At 40.9% G+C, this 19,895-nt stretch overlaps 1 long non-coding RNA gene across 1 annotated transcript; it reads left to right on the forward strand.

The window, feature by feature from the left end:
- The first annotated feature begins 4,567 nt into the window (after positions 1–4,567).
- On the forward strand, positions 4,568–18,842 carry LOC148543045 (uncharacterized). The gene is made up of 3 exons (XR_015870297.1): positions 4,568–5,043; positions 14,860–14,983; positions 18,334–18,842. It is a non-coding gene; the product is annotated as an uncharacterized LOC148543045 (long non-coding RNA).
- Positions 18,843–19,895: the final 1,053 nt, after the last annotated feature.

A 19,895-nucleotide genomic window follows, 5' to 3' on the forward strand; every position in this document is an offset into this window, starting at 1 on the left:
CAGATTGGACTACTATAACCTCCTCCTATTTGGCCTCCCCAAATCCCATCTCTCTCCTCTCCAGTCTGTCCTCAATGCTGCTGCTTGGCTCATCTTCCTCTTCAAACGCTCTACATCTGCCTTCCCTCCCCTACAATCCCTCCACTTGGATGTAGTCGGCATCCCGATATGCAGGATGCCAATGGTCTAAATACCGGCTCCGAAATCCTGATGGATCAGGATCCCAGTACCAGTATCCCGACCGTTGGCATCCCGAAGGTAAGTATGGGGGAGGTTAGGGTTATGTGGCAGAGTTAGTGTTAGGCATTAGGGGGGAAGGTTAGGATTAGGCACCAGAGAGGGAGTGTGAGGATTAGGGGGCGGGGCGGGGGGAGGTTAGGTATAGGCACCAAGGAAGTGGTGTTAGGTTTAGAGTGCGGGGAGGAGGAGGTTAGGCTTAGGCACTAGGAGGGGGCTTAGGCATCGGGGAGGGAGGGTTAGGGTTGTTCTCACCCTTGCTTGCAAAGCCCTCACTCAACCTTCTCCCATTTACATCTCTGATTTCATCTCCCTTCATTCTCCTGTCCGCCCTCTTCGTTCAATTAATGCATGCTGCCTTTCATGCTAACTGATTACTTCCTTCCACTCCTGCCTCCAAGATATTGCCCGTGCTGCTCCCCACCTTTAGAACGCTCTCCCTCTCCTCATCAGACTCTCCATCTCTCTACAATCATTCAAACGGGCTCTCAAGACTCACTACTACATTAAAGCCTGCCAGCTCTCATCCTAACTTGCTGCTACTGTACATGTTCCTTCCTCCCAGGGCTGTAACTAGGGTAGTGCGACCTTTGCCATGGCACAGGGCACCGCAGGGCAGGAGGCGATGATTTGGCCTGTCAATTTTCCTGTTTATTATGATTTTCACTTGTAGCTTCCTTTTCTTTTAACCCCAGCATCTTCTGGCCTCTCCTATCTCTTCCCTGGCCCTTCCCCATAAGGCAATGTCCCTTTTTCGGGTGCACTATCTTATGTCCCTATTTGAAAAATGGGGTAGGGACGCCAATGCTCTTTCTGCCACAGGGCACCAAAAAGTCTAGTTATGGCTCTGCTTCCTCCCCGTCTACCCCATGTGTCACACCTGTTTTTCTGCCCCACCCTTTTAGATTGTAAGCTCTTACGAGCAGGGCCCTCTACTGTCTTGTGCTTCTCCCTACTTTACTTTAATCTAATCCTTACTCCCCACTAGGGCACCTAACACTCTAACACTTGGTTGCTTATGCTCTGCTGCTAATGTGGGTGTTATGGTCGCTAATGTAGCAATGTTTGTTATACATGTCCTTGTATTGTATTATACTGTAAGTCACTGGTCACCTATTTGTTTATGTACTTTTTAAGGTGCTGCGGAACACTTGTGGCACCATATAAATAAATGATAATAATAGCATAGCATTGATAACCATATATAAACCTTTTGAAATATGCATTCTCTGCATCCTACTCGCAGTGACTTCACGGCTCTTTTTGTTTTATTGAACGATGGGCCAAAAGTACGAATGATACCCCTTTTGAGAACAACAGTAATGTCAGTAGGCAACACACAAACCTCTTTTATACCATATGTAGAAGTGAAGGGAGCTACAAGCCCTATAATATTTACATCATCGGGTGTAATATTTTTTATGAATTAGACCTTTTAGGTGTGAGAGTATACATAGATGTCCACTACCATTGTTGGTGCCACACACAATATTTTAAGCTATATAAAAGAGTTGTGTATTATTAAATCAATGACAAAAAATAATTCTAAACATGTAATTTGAAGTGATGGCATTCTCTGTCTGAACAACAGATGGCACTATTGTCAAAGACAAAATGTCTGCAGTAACTGCTGGAGGCTGCTGCAGCAGGTGCTGTAGTGTATAGCGCACACTGTAGGAAACAAATGTTAAGTGAAAATAGTTAATGCCCTTGAATGTTATAAATTTTAACGCATATTTTCCAGTATTAGATCTCCTCTTGTAAAAATCGAAAATGGGTCAGATGTTTACATTTTACGGGACTTACAAAGCAGTTCGTGAGAACAAAAAAGCTTTACAATGCAGCTGTGACACTTTATAACCTTTGTTCCATGAGTATGGTACTGTATTCTTTTATTGTATTGCATTCTGCATGATGGAAGGAACGAGGAAGGAAGGAATAGATGGTCGCTGTATTAGCAGATCTGAGCAAAGGGGATCTGGCTGTGATATTGACAAAAAATACTCATTCTATGGCTTTATTGATGGCATGTTAAAATATATTATTGTAATAGATTATGGGCCTGATTCATTATGGATTGCAACTGTGATTGCAATAGCAATTCCGCACGCAGTCTCGCTGTGATAGTATGCTAATCCATTGCGATCGCTATGCCACAGCAGCACAATATAAGGACGCCCACATTACCTTACACACATCCGTAATCTTTAGCAAGACTGCGAAACCATTGGTACAATTGAGTACCATCGCAGCCTCACGCACACTTGCACAAGCTTTGACCTTACTCAGAAATTGCTAACCACATCGCACGCTATGAGTGCGCAGGCTGCATATGGCATCACAGTGGATAATTTATGCACGTCCCTGCAATGGCGTTCAAATGCACTGGCACGCCTGCGTTTTGCTGACCACCCCCGCATCAGCTCCCTCAAATGGCACTTCCTGTCAATCACTCTGCAATGGGTCTGCGTAGTCACTGCGATTGCAGTCCTGATAGCAGTGGCCGCTTCGTGCACTGCGATGCATATGCATGCTTATAACGCAGTAATCGCAGTTGTGATCGGTATGAATCAGGCTCTATGTTTATAGACACTTTGCAGATTCATGTGAGAGAAAAGACCAAAATGGTACATATGATTCTTAGTGGAACACTAACTAGTTGATATTTTTCTTAAGATGTCTCCAAAAATTGTTGATAAATATGTAACATACTGACTGTTTTATCTTATTTGTAAAAGAAAATATGGGGCATATTTTTGGCTTTGGCAAACTTTAGAACCCATCTGTGTCCCAATTTTTGCATTGTTTCCCCTAGTTCTGCTTTTCTGCCCCTGGTGTGTTGTGGAGTTGGGATACTACGGTGTTCAAACACCTAAAATACCTTAATGAAGCTTCCTAGTTTGCACTGAAGTCTGGAGCAGAGTAATGGCCCCCAAGCTTGCGCTGGGTGCACTAACTTCATCTAGGCTGTAGGGAACTATGGCATTGAGACTAATATAGAAGGCCTTACCACCTACAGGTTATAGTGGCCGAGTTGTTGCATTTGCATGAGGTGAAGGAAGTGATTCTCATTCATCAATACTAAACTAAGTTGTTGCTGCAATATACCCTTTAGCCCAGGAGTTCCTAACCAGGGGTACCTGTAACCCCTGTAGGTAAGTAACATTCCAGCTGGGGGTATAAGACGCGCTACCCCGCGTGGTTTTATAGCTGTCATTTATATTTGTGCAGTATATGTTCAATACTTGTTCCTTTCCAGCATTAGCACTAGTGTTGCATCCCAAGATCTTTCTAGTGTGCACAACTAGAAACATTCCATCAGTTAACAGATTGAGCTCTGAAGGTCCTCATGCCATTTGCGATCACTTATTTGTGCGAAGCAGGTTTTTTTTAACACATGTATATCGAAACAAAATCATTTAGATGCAAGTGACAATAGGCGTGGAGGCTCTTAAAAAAAAAAAAAAAACCTACCTCCTTGTTTCAGCATCACCATTGCTGAGAAACAACAACAAAAGTATCACTAGTACTGTGTAGGTATGAAGGGTTGTGGCAGCGCGATAATGTACCCTGTGCTGGCACCACACCTGAACATAATGACGGCCATGACCAGAGAGAAGTTGAGTGTCCTAGGGATGTTCTGGGAGGCCCTGCAGTGACTTGTAGCCAGAACCAGAGAGAAGCTGAGCGTCCATTGGGGGAGATGTGTGAAGCCCAGAAGCGGTATCAGCACATGTTCTGTGCTATGCGCCCCTGCCATTATCGGCGCTGCTATCTACAAGATAGCGCCGATAGCCTGGGCCATGTATGAATGGTCAGATCGCCTGACCGTTCAACCTGCTGTAGCTGTCGCTATCAACAGCTACAGCCTGGCGCTGCCCTATCTCCACAGCAGGGACAGCGCTGTCTCTGCTGCGGTAGCTGCCGGCTCCAGGCTGTGCGCGGGGATCTCGCAATACTTGCGAGATCCCGCGCATGCTCAGTGGAGCCGGCCGAGATTGACACACAGTGCATCAGCATTAGGCTGATGCGCTGTGTTGTCTAGCAGATAGCGCAGGAGGAGGGGAGTTAACGCTCCCCCTCTCCGGCCGATGAGATGTTCATACATCTCATCGGTAGTGCTTCCTGCTTCGCCTCGGTAAAGAGGCGAAGCGGGAAGCGTTATAGTGGCACGTTAAGTGCCTCTATCTTACATTTACCCCATTGTGTCCTAAGGACACTCCTGGTAGCAGTTCCTTAGGCTGCAGGGCATCATTCCGAGCAAAATTGCTTGCCCATTTCTAGTTATGTCCCTGTCTGAGTGTTCTGCTTATTAAGGTAAGTATATTTGTTTGCGTTTTTTGATGAGAATAAAATTCTGAAGTTTATATGACAGGGTGATTCAAAAGTCTATACATAAAGAAGATTCCACACATATTGAAAATTAACACTGTTTAACAAAATATAATTTTATTTACAAAGTATGCTCTATATGGTTGTCATTACTTTGAAAAAAACATATGGAAGCAGTTCTCCCATTCATGGTGAGTGTCAATCTGGTGTTATACACAAAATGGCATTTCATAATTCCTTTAGTTGATTTATGCTTCATATCTTTTCCTGGTAAACCATGGTTCTCAAGTGTCCCCACAGGTAAAAATGAAGTGGGCTGACATCTGGGGACCTCGGAAGCCACTCCTTGCTATAACAGCGACCAATACTGGAACCCGGAAACTGCTGATCCATCCATCGCCGCATACAGATACAATAGGGTGGTGCCCTGTTTTGCTGAAAATATGCCAGAAATTCTCCATCCTCGCTCAACAGGTATGGCATGTTCGTGTCTTGCAGCATGTTCAAATATATTTCAGAATTAAGATTTGTCCATTGTTCAAAGTCCATTGCAAACTTGTTATAGTTCTGTTTTTGATAAAGGCAATCTTAAAGGTGCCTGTGTTTTGTGAATAAGGTTACATTTTTTTTTTATAAATAATAGACCAGAACAAATTATGAAAACCGAAGGGATATGATCACTTATAAATGTTACAAACCACTGCTTTAGCTGGTCATTGCATTTTACTAAACATAATGCACTTGCGCAAACACTAAAACCTAAATGAAATGCTATATTAGCACTTATCCCACTTACAATTGTGTTTTGCTGCAATACAGTGTCTATCCACTGAGAAGCAGCACTAGCTTCATAGGAGGATGCACGTAGGCCAACAATATTTCACAGACTGCATTAGCAACAGAATCAAAAACAATTGCAAATGAAAACTATTTGTAACTTTTTGCTATCTTTTACAATACTCTGTTTTTATTTCAGTTGTAACTGCATAACATCCAAATAAAATCCCTTTATTTGTATTTATCTATTCTGAAAGGTGATATTAACCCCTGCAGATATTTTTTGCTATGCAACTAGTGGAAACTTTTAAAACATCTGTTCTTTTTTTTCTACTTGAAAAATAGCTGTACATGTGGAAACTGTGATGTGTGTCAGCCAATCAGCTCTTAAAAGCTATTTATGTTATTAAAGGATTTACGCTAAACTATCACCAATTTTGCAAAGATTTAATAAAATCGTGCTTTGGTTTCCATAAGCAGGAATACCTGGCATGAAGTCTTATAGTGTAGATCAGTATATGCAGCTGCTGCTCCAAGTAATTAGCATGAAAGAAAAATACATTGGTACTGTTTAGAAAGGTGAATGAATGACAAATGCATAACATTGTATTTAAATAGAAACATGTAAATAACAATCCCCTTTCCCATGAATAATAAAAAGTTAAAATTAAAAATCTCAAAGCAGCAGGGAAATGTGCAGGAAGCAGCCGATTTGATTTGTGACAAAGGTAATTTATGAAAGTGTAAAAGATGCAGTTATGAAGAATATTTTATTGTGCACAAATGTGGCTATTTGTCTGTTACATGTAACCCTTGGTTAGAATTGTATATATTATTAAGTTGAGTTGAAGGGATAAGGGGAGCACCACAGCTCATGTGGGGAAGATATCCTAAATAAAACATTGTTACCCTGTAATTACTAACTAAAAATATGTATGTACTGTATTATTTTATTAGTGGTAACCTGATTTATTAGTATGTGTTAAACTAATGATATTTTATTCACGAATATAGCTGTGCTGGAACTAGTTTAATTATAAACTGCTGTAGGCCATGAGGAGTTTCTAGGGTTCCCACTCTCCCACTTTGTTGCTGAGGAAATGGCTGCAGAGAGTGGCGGAGTGATACAGCCTAGTGAGATTTATATAGAGAAATCTCTATATAGAAAACCTCTGCGCTAATAGAAATCAACCACAAGATGTGAAATGGCAGATAAAGCACAGCAACCATTAATTGTGTAAAGATTGTTCAGGACTCAATCAATAAAACATAGTATATTTCATCGTACACATAATAAATAAAAAAAAGTAAAAATTACACATATATCACATAATGCATATAGTAAAATACATGTTGAGATAACCTAAAGATTAATTGCAGTTGCTTAAATTACTATAATGCACAGCACCTCATACAATAATTATATTAAATATATCTCTATATGTTAAATGCCACTATCCCTTAATTGAAATGTCCTAATACCGTCCGTATTCTAGCATAAATAGAAATGTCAATGAGGATTTATCCTGCTATTCAAACAGGTGATTGATCATCCTCCTATATGCATGATGGATTGAAAACTGCAAATGTACCGTAATGATACTCAGTTTGTGAACTGGCCAGTTCTAAACAGCAACTAGATTTATGCTCACCCCGCTGGTGTGCTCAATATCCACAGGGCTTCCTGTTTGAGCTCCGACAGAAACAAGCCTTGAAGTGCTTTTTATCCAGGTTTTGCAGTGGTATAATTATATGTATCGGAGGATGCCTTAGGTTATCACTGGCCAGTGGTAGACAGATGAGGAGTACTGCCTTGAATGGCAAATGTAAAGTGCTCCGGACCTTCCTCCCCGGCTCCGATGCGTATAATGACACCACTGCAAAACCTGGATAAAAAGCACTTCACAGAACAGAGGTGTGGGACGCCACCCTCTATTGAGACATTTCCATCAATTACTTCAAATTACCTGGATTTATGACTTTCAATTTGGTATTACATGAGACTGATAATATATATAATTTTTCCAGAAGAATTTGCTAATTTCTTACTTTGTTTGTTTGTATTTTTGTAATCTTTTGGTATATCGTATTTTTTTCATATTCTTGTTTTTATTTATTTTTTATTATAATTTTTGTATGGTCTATATACTCTTATTTTAGTTTTGTTTAGTACTTTGTCTAGGGCATACTTCCATCAGCATTGCAGAAGTAAAGTTAATTTGTATACTTATTGGTTGTATTCATAATTTGTCATCTTAGCATTTCTGCATATATTAATGCACTAGTTCCTGGAGCGCAATTTGCTATACCAATTTAAATATACATAAGAGTTTATCCCCCGTATATGATATAATTATTATTGCCTTTCAAGGATCTCTTTATTGACATACAAATAAAATGTTTCCCTACAATTCTTGATCACATATCAGAAGCATGCATCCATTTCATCATATCTTCATAAATGTCCTCATTTTTAGCATCGTAAAATTGTATACCTGTACCCATGCTATGTACTGTATATGGCAAAACTTTCATCATTTCAGCCTCCCAAATACTGTATTATTTTTTTATTACCCACTCTGGTATCACCTTGCTAGCCAGCACAGCTTCTTCACCTACTGAGGGCCTCCATTCATAATATAAAGCAAAAATTATTTATTTTAATTGATCATACTAATATTCGCCTCTATTTGGGTATACTTGGAAATACACTCCTATGTACAGAGTGAATTCTATATGCAAATAAGTGTTTTGCTAATTCAGAGTTGAATGAAGCAATAGATGCAACTACAGTAACTTTGCACCCGAACAAACCATGCTACAGTGCAAGGGGTGCAAATGCATAAAAAAAAATTGCATGCAGTATACATACTAGTTGCTTTTGCATACAATATACACAAAGCCGGACAGCTTTTGTTTTATACAACAATTTACTTTACCTATATTTCAACACTGATTGAATTGACCAAAACCCTTATTAAGCCATAGGAAGAGCAATATTTACTTGATTATTCACCTAAAACTGTTCAGCTTAATATATAAACTTATTTTTATATCCTGTAATGACACATGACCCAGTTGTAAAATACTCCAATCTCTAACTGCTGTCCATAACTTTGTCAAGATCAGCACTCACTTGAGCCTGTATGATGTGGGTCTGACACTTCCCAGTATCTATCTCACTCACTAGTAATTCTCTGCCATCACTAACGATGTTTCAGGAGCTACTCACTCCAACTACAGTAGGAAGCCTTAAGTCCTCCCTACAACTACAGTTCAGTACTAGTTCTAATTACCCATATGATAAACTGTACTAAAGATATTTTTCATGGATTAGCCGAATCCACAGGTAAAACAAATCTGATAAGAATCACAGAGAAAATAAAGAGAAACCTAAAAAAAAAAAAATATATTCTCTCCATCATGCTGCATAAAGACTTGATTACTAAATGAAAGTCGAAATTCAGAGACCTTTGTTTCATATATTTGCAAATACATGATTAAGCGACGGGCCAGGTCATGGCTTCTCTGTACAGGCGTCCCTAACACTACATGATTATAGCACTCACTCTGGGTCATATACTTGCATACTGCTGTGCCACATAACAGCAGGGGTGTATCTAGGGGTCCGAGTGCCCCTGGCAAAGTAATGGACTGGCGCCCCTCCCCCCATATTTTCTGAATAATTACTCTGTACTTATAACGTCTCTACAGCCAATCCTCCTTCTGTATCCCCAACCAACCCCCATGTTTTATCAGCCAGCACCCCATTCTGTTTCTTCAGGCTGCCCCCTTTTTGTCTCCCCAACATCCCCATCCTGTCTCCCCAGCCCCAACAACCCCCTCCTGTCTCCCCAGCCATCCCTCTTCTCTCTCCCCAACCCCACCATCCCACTTCTGTCTCCCCAGTCACCCCCCTCCTGTCTCCCCAGCCATTAACCTGCCTGTAATGTGGGGCTCCAGTCCCTATCCCCCCTGCTCCAGTCCCTGTCACCACGCATCCAGCCCCCGGCTCCAGTCCCTGGCCCCCACCATCCAGCCACCGGCCCCCAGCAGCCCACAAATACTTACCAACTTCAGCATGTGACTCGGCGGGTCCTCAGTGCAGCAGCAGCGATGAGGCGCACCTGACGTCATGACACCACGCGAGCCTTTATTTATTCTATGTACCTACCAGGCAGCCGCCGGTATGCGATAGCGGTTGCCCAGACCTTGACATCTAGGAAGCTCCTAGATCGCTTGCCGGCGGCTGCCTGGTACATAGAATAAATAAAGCTTTTTTTTAAATTTTTAACAAGGCTCGCATGAAGTCATGTGCGCCTCATCGCTGCTGTCCCAGGGGCGTACCTGGGACTGCAGTCCTAGCGGCCCTGTCTTGATTCAAACCCTGGCCACGGGAGGCACCCCAGATGGCGCCCCCCGTTGGCCGGCGCCCCTGGCGAGTGCCATCCTGGCCAATGGGTAGATACACCCCTGCATAACAGCACATACATAGATATATTTAAGTTGAGAGCCAACTCGCCTGAGGGTACACCAGAGACCTAGCACTACAGGAACCAGCACCAGCACACCCTCATAATGCTGTTCTCATCCATGCCTCTCAGAGCAGCAATGCAAAATAGTGGTTGCTCATGATCAATGTAATAGTTTTTCACAGGTGCTACTGTATTTTGTATTGCTGTTCTAAGAATCACAGAGACCAATCTTAATAAATTAAGTTTAATATGAGAAAGATACTTACAATGCTGAAAGTATATAAAAAAAAATAATAAAAATTACATTCAAAGATAGTTTTAGGCAAATAATTTTCTTATAAACTAAAAAGTAAATAAATGAACATGAATCTGTTTGCAGGAAGACAAAAGAAGATGGAGCAATTCGGAATGTCTCCCAAGAATTGTACTATGTTTCACTTGTGGGATATAGTATTTTTCCCTGAACGGGCTATAACGCAGTCCCCCATCTGCTGGCGCACTGTCTTGTGCAGATGCTAATTAGGTTGTACCTTTGTCCAGAACATGCTGCTTAGGTATGAAGGGTGACACTCAACACCATTTGTTGATTTCTTGATTACAAAGATGTATCTTTTATTGTAAGGGACTAGATTTTATTTATCAACCAAATACTTCCAATATGATACTCCTTTTTATCGCTGATCAGTAGGCATATAAATGGAAATCACTGTTGCTACAAGTAGTTAAATAAACAAATTTCAATGGTTTATGAAATATATAAATTTAAAATGTTAAGCTACTAACTTTAACAATTAGCCAGACTGGTTCAATGCCTCACAAAGTAATTTTATAAAGGACACTAAATATCACAAGACCTCTAGACCCATAATTTAAATGAACTAGTGAGCTATCCACTTTTGCTCAAGAGGTCATTCCAATAATTTAAGCTTGAAAACTATTTTTATTTAAAAAAAATAAAATCATTGTGGTGGAGTGATATTGATATTATTAACTTAATAGTATAACATAAGTTAGATTTCCCACATGGACCAAACCAAGGAAAATACTTTAGAGTGATCCAGATCAATTACCATACTACAGAGCTCACCTATGTATACCATCTACAGATGATCAATCCCACTATTATGTTCATGTATGTCCCAACAACAGGTAAATGAATAGTGTCTCAATACTATATCAATTTCAAATTAAAAATATTTATTGAAAAAATGGGAGACACAATGCTCCGATTGGATGAAAAGGATGGTGGGTGTGCCACATAAGCCGCACCAGTGTGTGGCTTGGGAGGTTAGGCGGCTCTTTTAGGGAGCATCTATCTGTAGCCTTCCTACGTTACGCTGCACCACAAGGAATGTGTAAATACACAGCTTGAGTATCTGCGGGTCTTAAAGGAGTCTGGAGATAGTCTCAAGCTGTGTATTTACACACTCTGGACCTCATTCAGAGTGGGTCGAAGCGGGCGCACGGTCGTACGCCACCGATGTTCGCTATACTGCGCATGCGTAAAGTTCGCAATGCGCGTGCGCAAACTAGCCGCTACGATCAGAAATTTCTCTCTCCTTGAACACAGCCAGGTCGGTAGTTTGAGTGACAGATTGAGGCATTTGTGGGTGGTAACAGGGGAAGGTGCTTGAAAACGGGGGAGTGGAGATCCGAACGCAGGCGTGCCTAATTATGCGAACGGCGTTTTATGGGAGTGCATATGGTTTATGGGAGTGCAGAATTAACAAAGTAGCTTCATGGCACATGTGACATGGGAGGTTTTTACACTGACATGATGGTAGAGCTTAAGAGAGGGTATGGTCAACCTTAAGTTCTACGACCAGTGCCGATGGTCTCGATTAATCCTTATATGCCCGGAAATGACGTGCAATGCGTACGAGAAGGGGGCGTATTTTTTTTAATTCCGGCCGCTTCCTCCCCTTGGTCAGCCAGCTACCGATCCGAACTTAGGGACGCAACTTGCGAGGGAATCATTTGCATATCCGGCCCCTTTTCCCGTGCGGCCGCTTAGACCGACTCTGAATGAGGTCCTCTATCTCCAGACCCCTTTAAGATCCGCAGATACCAAGCTGTGTATTTACACACTCCTTGTGGTGCAGCATAACGTAGGAAGGCTATGGATGGAGGCACCCTAAAAGAGCAGACTAACCTCCCAGGCCACACACTGGCACACCCACCATTCTTTTCATCCCAACGGAGCATTGTCTCCCATTTTTTTTCAATAAATATTAGTAATTTTAAATTGATATAGTATTGAGGCACTCTTCATTTATTCATATACCTGTTGTTGGGAAATACACGAACAACATAATAGTTCAATATATCATCTGTAGAGGGTACACATAGGTGAGCGCTCTGTGCACATTTTCTTTTACTAATTGATATCCTAATAGAGAGATTGGGCTTATCTTGCACATAGCAGCTCCCGACACAGGGTAGTGTAACAGCCGTGTGCATATCGCACATTTTTTCTTTCATATATTTAGTTTCCACACTAATAAATAATAAGTGATTTTAAAATGGGTTGATTAATATTCAGATAAAGTGAGGTCTGTCTTGAAAGGTGAGTGGAACTTGTGAAACCAGGACTTTTGGTTATTGTCCCACATTTAGAAAAATATTTTTAATTTCAACTACAGTTTTTATTTTTGACCCAATAAAGAGATGAAGGATTAATAGGAATATTTGTCCCTACATAGTATATGTAATTGTCTTGTCAAAATTATTTTAACTTATTCTTTCAAGATGATTTTGTTTCATTTAGCTGTAGCAGGTGACATTTACATTCTTTGTTACAAATAAGAATGTCCTAGGTCACTTTATTTTTTTCTAACTGTATCAGCAAGAAATTCCATTCTATTGTAAACCGTAAAGGAGATGCAAATCATCCTTGTGGTAATCCACACCTTATCACTATTTGCTCTGATTAACCAAATATGAGCTGCATCCTTTTGGTTGGGTTTGTGCACAGGGAACTGCTGTTATAAATTTACTAGAAATAACTGAATAAAAGTATCCAATTAAGTGTTGAAAGCTTATCATATATCTAGGCACAGGACCATTGATTGCTATTAGATAACATTGTAGGAAGTATTACAATGTTTTAAAAAGCCCACTTGATCACTGTTTACTATATCTAGGACAATATCACTTAAGGTGCGTACACACGGAACGATATATCTTAACGACATGAACGATAATGATATCGTTCCATGTGTATGCAACGAACGACCAACGATGTGCGCTCCCGCTGGACATTAATGATATCTACCATCGTTCATGCAAGCAAGCCAATCTGGAAGATATCGTTCTGTCTCCATAGGGATCCGCGATCGTTGATTGTTGGTGGTTTTTGGGTGTGGATGAACAATATCGTTCATCCAGCACTCCAGGATTTTTAAAGGAAGATCGTTCAGCGATATTGTTATCGCTGATGATTGTTCCGTGTGTACCCAGCATTAGTCTAGTGGATAAATTTTTCAGGCAATTTTAATTTACATGTTTAATACACTAATTGGTTGATAATTATGAGTTTATTCTGGATATATATATATATATATATATATATATATATATTATATGAGATGAAAAAACGGCAGGCACTCAACAGGACTGTACAGCTGATAAATAATGTAGCCAGACGGAGCCGGTATGTAGATCAACGTTTCAGCAGACTAACTGCTTTTATCAAGACATACATGGTAAAAGACAACAGCGTACATATATAGACTCACCCAGTGTCCATCATGGTATACAAGGTAGGAATTTTAGGAAATGGCTGAGTTAAAGCTTCTTTGGTGTATTGATCAATAATGTTATTATGTACTGCTTGAGTTAAAAAGACATCCAGCTCATTTTTGAAGATCATCGTCGGATCTCTTGATAGCACCTCATAAACTGTTGGGTCATTAAGTTGATTATATACCTCAGTTTTGTATGCTGATATATCTTGCACCACGATGCCCCCACCCTTATCAGCTGGATGAATTGTAATGTCCTGATAGGTGCCCAAGTTTTTCAATGCCTGTCTTTCCAAGTAGGTAAGGCTCGATTTGTAATTCTCTTTATCGGGCTTGTAATTTTCAATGGTGTTGTCCATATAATTGATAAAACATTTGATGTTGTTATTAGATGAAAACGGGACAAAGGTAGATTTTTTTTATATATAGGGCTTTGGTCCGATATTCTATGGGTAGTCGTGATCTGATGCAGACCGCTAAGGCGATGTGACCTATAGTTTCCACGGATAAACAAATTCCAGCTCTGGCAGGATCAGATTTCCTACAGCGTCAGCCCGACATGAGCAGAGTTCGGAGCAGCGGAAGCCCGACAGCGCTGGAAATCCCAATCGTGAATAGGTGAGTATCTACTAACCTAACCCTAACCCTCCTTAGGGGTGCCTAACCCTAACCATCCCCTTCCCCGCTGCCTAAACCTAAATCCCCCGGGGGGGTGCCTAACCCTAAGTCCCCCCCGGGGGTGCCTAACCCTAACCCTTCTTCCCCCTAGCCTAACCCTAACCCTCCCGGGGGGGTGCCTAACCCTAAGTCCCTCCCGGGAGCCTGGCATCACTACGATCGGGATGCCGGTCTCCCGGCGTCGGGGAAATGTGGGCGTCTACATCTAGACGCCCGGCATTTCACCCTTGCCGGGATATGGCAGTCGGGAAGCCGGCTGCCGGTATTTAGGCAGTCGGCTTCCCAATTGCATACCCTGCAGACTGTGCATCCGATGGGCCTCAATGAGAATTTATCTCTTACTTGTTACCTTTAATGTGGCTTAGGTTCTCTGTAGCAGTAATTATTGTTTCTTTGGTGATCCCAATTTACATGGTAATTTATATGCTATTTTCATTTTCATTGGCCTGATATAAGATATCTGTGCACCCTTTAGGTGTTATTAGTATATCTGCAGCTCGGATATTATGTATGCTAACATTATCATGCTTTAGCCTGTTCAATCTGAGTTTTGGTGCGGTGATGCTAACTCTCCGTCTCATGCAATATCTGTACTGTCATTTGTTATTGTTTTGTAGCCATGGTGATGGCACGGGTGATTGACCACGCACCCTCAGCATGCACGAGCGCTGGTGTGTCCCAGGTGGTGACATCATCGTGCGGCGCAGCGGCTGGGGTCTCCATGGAGGTGATGAACACTGGGTGAGTCTACATATGTATGCTGTTGACTTTTACCATGTATGTCTTGATAAAAGCAGTTAGTCTGCTGAAACGTTGACCTATATACCGGCTCCATCTGGCTACATTATTTATCAGCTGTACAGTCCTGTTGAGAGCCTGCCGTTTTTTCATCTCACGTATTATCCCTCTGGTTGTGCACCCAGGCAAGTTGAGTTGTGCATATCTCTGAGTGGCGGACCATATCTTAATATAAATATATATCTATATCTCCTAATCAATCCAAGGCGGCACTCAGCGACTCAATAAACGTTTATGCTCGTCATCAGGGATAATACATCATACATAGTGCACACATATATTTACCCCACCACATTGTACAATTACCACCCTCAGTACACTCACCTGGACCACCGCCGCTGCCCATCTGCTTTCTGTGACGCAGAAGCTCCAAGCGTCGCGGCTTCAGTGACATCAGATCGCCATGGCTTCCAGGGAGTATGCACTGGCACATACATGTAGCCATGGCAACCTGTAAAACAATACCACAAACATAAATAGTTAAAACCGTATCAAAATAAGTACTGCGTTCAAATGACTAGTGAGTACTAACTACTGCCTTAAGGGCCACTATCCAATAAATATTACGAACATACTCGCATAATACTATATAAATAATCCAATAGTGTTCTCATGAGAGGTAAGTCCGAATGTCATACAGAGATCTAATATAGCATTAAACTCTATTCGAATAATGCACTTTATTACTGTTTACAAAATAGCTGTCAATCATAGTAAGCATCATAAGGGTCTTCATAAAAAAACATTGGAGCCCCAATGTTTCATTGAGTCCCCTCGGAGCTAATGTATCCAGCCTGTCTATCCAATGGCACTCTAACTGTAACAGGTTTCTAGGTCTATTTGCCCCCCCCCGATGTTAACTGGGAGGTGATCTATGATCCTCGCACGGATGTTAGCCACTTCGTGCATGGCCATCAGGCAATTCTGAGCTACAGGTTGATCAATGTGGCCAGTAGATAATGCGGCCCTGATGGCTGATCTATGGAGAGCCATCCTCTCCTTGAATTGCCTCTCTGTCTTACCCATGAAGTCTAACCCACATGGGCAAGACAGGAGGTAAACCACAAATGTGGATCCCTCCGCCCTGTCCAGCTCCTTCCGCTGGATGTCAGGGCTCTTGTGCGCATTCGTGACCTGTAGGTCACGCAGACGCACTTGTCTCACTGCTCCTAAAGGAGCAGTGAAAAGATTCATTGCTCAGAAAAGAGCAGTAAAGCCGCTCATAGAGACAGCTGATTTTCATATCAGCTGTCTCCGCGTTGGAGCAATAATAAATTGCTCTGGAGCTCGCGGAGAGTTGGTATATTAAAGAATAGACCCCTTTATGTGGAAAATTTGTAAGGAAAAATGCAGATACATTTATTAAAGTTTTAAGAAACAAGAATGAAGTGCTTGTATGTGATGACACCATGAAAACAGTTATTTTTGGAAAATTGCAAGAGAGCACTCATGGCAGTAGCATATTGTATGGTTAAGAAAGTTTGCCTAACTATCACCATGAGAAACAGTTGCAAGAGAGTAGGAGAAACTCTCAGATGAAAGAATCTCCAGAGCCAAGGTCACAAAGGTGCAAACAGAAAAGGGACAAAGGAAAATTGAAGATGAGAGCACCAAATAGAATAAAAATAAGTATGGTCTTGGAGTAGTGTAAAGATCTGGACCAAGTTATGGAAGAATAATATTGGCATGAATCACCTCATCCCAAAGTCATTCACCCAATAGATTGTGAGATGAGGAGGGAATGTGTGGTGATAACGTGCTAGATGGTGCTATTTCTTCACCTGGGCCTGGTAATACATGACCTTCCCCACAAAACCCAAAAAGGGGGTGTGTGACCACATCTATGAGTAGGTTAGAATGAACCACAGAATACATTCAAGAAGGGTATTGGGAAGCCCTTTGCAGAGGACCATTTGGAAATAGACAGACAGGATGTTTGTCCCAGAGAAGAAACCTGCAGGTGGCAGGAACTTTGTTATTGCTGGAGGCAGGAGTAGAGAAGCTCAGATAAGAACTTAGACAAAGTGCACAGAGAGAGACCATGGAGTGATGGCTTACGGGCATATTTATGAATATTATTTTTTCTAAAATAATGTGAAAATGGGTGTTTCCACACCCTTTTCACATACTTTAGTATCACTTGAATGTAGCCCTTACATTCACATGCATTTAGTAAGTAGATTGCATTTCTCTTGTAATGGGAAATGTGATCTGCTCAAATTTACTAAAATAAAAATGTAAGCAAATAATGGGGGAGCCCTGCGATAGTAACGCCACATGGAGATGGCATTATTAGAACTATTCCCGTTTCACTGACAGACAGAGCAGAGCCGGAAGTCAGTGCCTGTAATCAGCTGATCACTGAAACAATATATTTAAAGGAAAAAAAAAACCTACCTGCCCCCAGGGACCGGTGATCTGGTGAGTTCCTTTGTGACTCCAGTCAGCTGACTGTCAGGTTCCTGCTCTGTGAACCCAATCAGCTGCATTGTGCTGTAAACTGAGATGCCAATATCTCAGGTTACTGCGCACAGCAGCTGACTGGGGTCACAGAGCAGGAGCCTGGTGACCGCATCTCAGTTTACAGCAAACAGCAGCTGACCGAGGCCACAGAGCAGAAGCCCGGTGATCAGCTGACCGGGGTCACAGATGAGCTCACCAGTTCTCCAATCATCTGTCCCTGAATAAAAAATAGCCATAGAGGTGCAGGGTAGAGATTTGCAGGGACAGAGATTTTTTGCAACTCTGCTCCTGCAAGCAATATTTAATATATCCTTGCAATGTATTCAAATATCACATTTGCAAATTTATCTCATCCGAATCTGAGAAGTGTTATAAATGTGCCCCTAAAAGACAGACTTGGAATAAGAGAATTGTGAGAAAGTCATCTCTAAGCAATGGACAGCAAATGAGTCATTAACATATTTTCACAATTGTGATCTGTGGGAGATTGCAGCTGCAATGACATGTGCATTCGGATCTGCATTAGGTCCCGATAGAGCTCTCATTGGTAACATTCTTCAAGTTGGAATGTCTAAGGTTAGGTTAACATGGAATTTTGAGAAAAAGTTAATTATATAGATTTTACTATTATTTCTCCAGTCATCAGTCACCATGGCCTGCAGGTACTCACTTGTTTTGCCTAGTACTTCAAATGAATTAGGATGTCAAAAATAATTTTTCCTAAACGCTGGACTTTATTTTAAAGTCTTGTTAGCTTCAATATAGCCTTTGCTTAATTTTGCCTATTATAAGGGATTTCATACATATCTTTATATTCTCTTTCTGTGCAGACTTTCTCAGCATGCTGTGTAACAGCACTTTCTTCTCACTGATGTCTGAAGATGTGGACCATGGAGGACCCCATTTAAAGGACTGAACTCTGGGGTGATTAGCAAGATGAAAAAGTGGAAAATCCCCCTTTAAGTCACAGATCGTAAAGGATGGGGCTTTTTTACAAGTACTAATTCATGGAATAAGTACTGAAATGACCTTCCATCTCCCTACTCTTATCATAGTAACACATTGTGCAAAATCTTTCTGCAGAGAAAACACATGCTGTTCCAAATTTTACTAGGTTGTATAATTTTGTGTCATCAGCCAGCAGAAGGATACTGCTTTCCATGCCAACTTCAATGCCATTAATAAACAAATTAAAAAGAAGTACCGTATGAGGTGGATGGAGTATGTTCCACTAATAACAGATCTGGGAATGTAGCCTTCCGTTTGTTTTCTAAGTGCAAGTGTTATTCTCAACTCAAGTCAATAGAAGCTAATTAATGCAATAGCTGTCTGTGTGGCATGCTATCAAAAATATTTGCTAAATCTAAATAAACCACATGCACTCAATGTCTCAGTCTTTACTCACTTCCTAATCGAACAAAAAACCTTATTTGGTTTGACTTGGTGTGTCCCTCATTAAACTCTGCATGACATATCTAAATAATCATGCTTTTCATTGCAATTTAAGTACACTATACTTTTATTGATATTTGTAATTCAGTTTCTATAATATGGGGTAAATTTACTAAAGTGAGCGTTTTAGAAATGAATTTAAGAAGAGTTGTTTCCCATAGCAACCAATCAGATTCTAGTTGTTACCTTCTAGAAGGTGCTAGTCAAATGTTAAGTAAAATCTGATTGGTTGCTATGGGCAACATCTCTTCTAAAACTCACTTCTAAAAACGCTCACTTTAGTAAATTTACCCCTATGTGTTTTCAATACGGAATCATTTTCTAAAACATAACTTAGTTCTGTGTGGTAAGGGATGTTATTGTTAATTGATATGTACAGTAAAAGAACTCTTTTTTTTAATCAAATTACTTTTTCTTTTATAATGGTTCATGGCCAGAAATGTATTATAAAGCATTTTTAAAGGCTTATTGGGTCAAACTTTAGACAGTTCTCCTTATAATTGAGGAAACAGTGCCTGGTGTCAGAAGTAAACAGCCATGTTAGAACCTTTTTGATTTAAGAATCTTTTACTAGAAGGCTGAGTGCTCACAAAGTAATGTGGCTGAACTTCATCAGTTTAAACTAGGGGTGTGCACCGGCCACTTTTCGTGTTTTGGTTTTGGATCTGGATCTTTCTTCGTGTTTTGGATCTGGATTGGTTTTGCCAAAACCATCCTTCCGTGTTTTGGGTTCTGGGTTTTGTGTTTTGGATCTGTATTTTATTTTTAAAAAAGCATAAAAACAGCTAAAATCACAGAATTTGTAGGTTTTTCTGCTCCTATGCTAGTATTAACCTCAATAACCTTAATTTACACTCATTTCCAGTCTATTCTGAACACCTCACAATAGTGTTTTTATATCCAAAAGGTTGCACCGAGGTAGCTGGATGACTATGCTAAG

This window comes from Taudactylus pleione, unplaced genomic scaffold (assembly GCF_031769625.1).
Source record: "Taudactylus pleione unplaced genomic scaffold, aTauple2 ptg000006l, whole genome shotgun sequence".
NCBI classification, from domain to species: domain Eukaryota; kingdom Metazoa; phylum Chordata; class Amphibia; order Anura; family Myobatrachidae; genus Taudactylus; species Taudactylus pleione.